Genomic DNA, 4,286 nt, shown 5'->3' on the forward strand with positions numbered 1-4,286 from the left:
ACCCAACTTTTGTCTGAACAAACCAAAGATGGAATGCATTCACACGGGTTCAGATACATTTTAGTGTCCCACTGCAAATAATCTGTATCTGTTCCTCCTTCCTGTTCCTCTCGAATCCAGTTGAAGCAGATGGCCGCTTGTCCTGAGCCTGGGTCTGCTAAAGGTTCCTTCCTTTTTCCTTTCTACTGTCGCCTTCATGCTTGCTCAAAATGAGAGTTCTGTGATGGACTTAAGCTCAAAGCAGTCTGCTCCTCAGATAAATAAGGTTGACTTACTTTTATATATCCCATTGCGTGCTCAATTCGGATGAAAGCCGAAACATTTCTACAATTTTTTTGTTTGTTTTTCGAACCCATCCAGAGGACCTGACTTAACTTGTTTAGATTACTTTTACATACGTGAATGTTTCTGTTCACTGCCCTGAGATGACTTCTGTTAGGACTTGGTGCTGTATACATAAACTGAATTGAATTGAACTGAAAAAAATAAAAGATGGCAACAATGACTTTTACTCAACAAAACGTTTTTTTTAAGTTATCTAGCTTGTTTTATTTATTTGTCATTTTGCAATTTCTATTTTACTGTGACCCACAGGTTTTGGGAGAATTTTAAGGATTTTAACAATAGTCAAAACAGGAAATGGTACCCATTAAGACTTTTCAAAACTATTCGCTTTAATGTTTCAGCTGTTGTTTTAATTTTCCAATTGTTTTCTGGGAGTCCTGGGACTCTCTAACAAACTGTGTAGTTTATATATATATAAAAAAAATAATAATCCAATGACCTTGTAGAAATATGGGATACTCATCTGGCATCTCTTAACTGGACTGAATGGTCCTAAATGCTGTGGGGGCTAAATGTCTAACCCCAGGAAAACACCAATAGACCCTGGTAGGCCAACTTCAAAGGACCAGGACATCAAACAAACCAAAGAGCGTAGATGGTCAGCCGGGATAAACATAAAGAAGAAAAGGCATGAACCCTCCTGTTTGTCAGTTGGGTGATAAATGTGCAATTTTTCCAAACATTACCAGCATTTTGTAAAGAAACCACAGGGGTTGTAGTCAAATCAAAATATTTGTGTGCATTAAACATAATAGTGTTGCTGCCGTCCCACATTGAAGACTGTGTTAACCATCGCCTTGGTGTTCATGTTGGTGCTCAAATAGAATAAAAACTGAATAAAAGAAAGATTTGCTCTGATTTTCCATCAAAAAGAGAATAAAAGAAACATATGTCTCAGTTTTAACCCCTATCTTTTGCCCCTGTATATCTCTATAAACCCCTTCCCCCCCACCAGCCCCCTCTAGCTCTGACGCTAGCTTGTCTGAGTGGCCTTTTGCCATGCATTCCTCCCTTCCCTGTTTGGCCTCTGTCTCAGGAAGTGGCCCAATTAGTGGATAAACACCATAGAGGAGATGAGGAGGCAGGGGTTGGGGTTTTCAGGGGCTAGTCGTGGTGGTGATGGTGGTGGATAGGGGTACCAATTAGGTCTGTGAGGGGCTCCAGAACTCTGCGTCTGTGCCAGTGCGCTGTCAGCAGTGGAGCAGGGAGTCCGTGGGGGAGGGAAGGTTAGAGGTGTGGGATGCAAGTAGAAGACCAATAAAAACATGAGTTATTAAAATCCCCAGGAATAATGAAGCTGTGACAGTTTCTCTGTTTTATTTCAACAAACAAGCTGGTCAGTGTTGAATCGTGCTAATTAGCATGAAATGGTTTTGACACTCTGTAAGAATATTTGTACCTGCTTGAACAATTTGAAAAATAAGTCAAAGCATTTTAAATTGTTTACCATTTAGTTTCAATGCATCATTTAATCAGAACGTGTTTAATCTTGAGCAGTTTTGAGTGTTAGTTATGGCCCACCACCAAAGCAGAAGGTGCCACAATAATGTTTTTGCCTCAGTGTGTGTACCAAAATATTTGATGCATCCTGATGCATGCTCAATAATCCAGGTAGAAAAATCCAAAAAAGTTCAATCTGGTCCTCTGGACATTCAAAAAAAACAAAAAACAAAACAAAGCAAAAAAATCTAGAAACGTTTCGTCTCTCATCCAAGAGACTTCCTCAGTCTGAGGAGCTGTATTCAGCTCAGTCTCTTAAATAGCACCTTCACAGAGTGGATCAACCAGTTTTGCTGCTGACAACCAAAACCAGCTGATCACATGCTCAAGAAGGACCATCAGCCTAACAATGGGTCATTAGCACACTGATGGCTGTTTACTACTCACAGAGGGCTGAGTGATACTAGCAATCACAGCATTGTAAGAGGGGGACAGTTGAACCCGGAGGCCTCCACCCCTGTTTAATGATGGACGGTTTCTTTTCACAAAGATGGCCTCCTTTACTCCTCTCTCAAACCATCGTTCCTCTCTGTCCAGGATGTGAACATCGTCATCCCTGAAAGAGTGACCGCTGGCCTGGAAATGAGTGTAGACCGCAGAATCCTGGCCTGATGATGTTGATCTTCTGTGCTGGGCCATCCTTTTGGCCAGTGGCTGTTTAGTTTCCCCTATGTAAGACTGATCACAGCCCTCCTGACACTGAACAGCATACACAACATTGCTCTGTTTGTGCCGGGGGACTGGATCTTTGGGATGAACCAGTCTTTGCCGTAATGTATTTTGGGGTTTAAAAGCCAGCCAGCCATTATATTTTACCCACTTCTTCCATTTTGGGTCACGGGAGTCGCTGGTGCCCATGTCCAGCAATCACTGTGCGAGAGGCGGGGTACACCCTGGATGGGCCACAAGTCCATCATAGGGCCACATAGAGACAAACAACCATTCACTCTCACTCTCTCACCTAGGGACAATTTAGAGTTACCAATCAGCCTAACATGCATATTTTTGGTCTGTGGGAAGAAACCGGAATACCCGGAGAAAACCCACACATGCACGGAGAGAACATGCAAACTCCACCCAGAAAGGCCCCTGGACCAGGATTTGAATCAGGGATCTGCTTGCTGAGAGGCAGCAGCTCTACCAGTTGTGCCACTGTGCTGCCCCTCACCCTCAACTCAAAGAGAGCAATCCACCCGTTTCCAACTGAGGACCATGGCCTCAGATTTGACGATACTGATTCTCATCCCAGCTGCTTCACACTCTGCTGTGAACCTCCCCAGTGAGAGCTGGAGATCCACGGCACAATGATGCAAACAAGACCACATCATCTGCAAACAACAGTGATGCCTGAGGACACCGAACTGGACTCCCTCCACCTTCTGGCTGCACCGAGAAATTCTGTCCATAAAAGTTATGAACAGAATCAGTGACAACAGGCAGCCCTGGGAGGGGTCCGACTTGCTATCGGTAATATGAACCAAATTCTCGCACCGCTTGTATAAGGATCGAACAGCCCGTAGCAACAAACCCCCAATCCCATACTCATGGAGCACCCCCCAGAGTGTACCTTGAGGAACATGGTCAAACACCTTTTCCAAGTCCACAAAACACATAGACTGGATAGGCGAACTCCCATGACCCCTAGAGGACCCTAGTGAGGGGAAAGAGCTGGTCCAGTGTTCCACGGCCAGGTTGGAACCATGGGGTGAACTGGGTTCACCCCAGTTAGATATATAGGTGACTAAGTGCTAATTATTCACACAAAATCTGCCTTTAAAACTTTGCCATTGGCAATTAATGTCAACTATGCCTGATTGTTGGATATATAGATCATAAACCGCTCAATTAATTTTAATGGAACTATGAAAGTAATTATTAGGTGTACATTGGCTTTTACAGCCAAATCACCTTAATAACACAAAAATGACTCTACCTCAGCCAATTTTACCCCAATTCCTGATGTTACAGTTTCTTATGATTGCTATATATTCCCTCAGCAATGGGAGACATTGGGTACTCTTTCTTAAACTCTGACTCTTTAGCTGAGTTTGTTGTGTTGTCACACTGTTGATCGCTAAAGCAGTGGCAGTTTGCACAACTTTTTAAAGCAAATTTTGACCTGATGAGTTGTTTTTTTTTACCTTAAACAAGTCATTAACAGACTGGTTTATACTAGTATTAGAAATTTTCACTTAAATCTAAAACTCTGCATTTGATAGTTCCTCTGTGAAATGTCTTCATCTCTTTCCAAACCGACCAAAATCCTGCAGAGCATTTTATTTTTACTGCAATCTCCTTCAAAGTCAACGCTCTGCTTTTCCTGTCTCGTTGTTATGAATAAAGTCCATCATTTCATAGAATAAAACAACATACCACTCCACATGGTTTGTTGTTTCAAACAGCATGAGTGTTTCACCTCCATCATTGTCACCCCATGCTTC

This window comes from Nematolebias whitei, chromosome 4, assembly GCF_014905685.2.
Source record: "Nematolebias whitei isolate Nwh7 chromosome 4, NemWhi1, whole genome shotgun sequence".
Taxonomy (NCBI): Eukaryota; Metazoa; Chordata; class Actinopteri; order Cyprinodontiformes; family Rivulidae; genus Nematolebias; species Nematolebias whitei.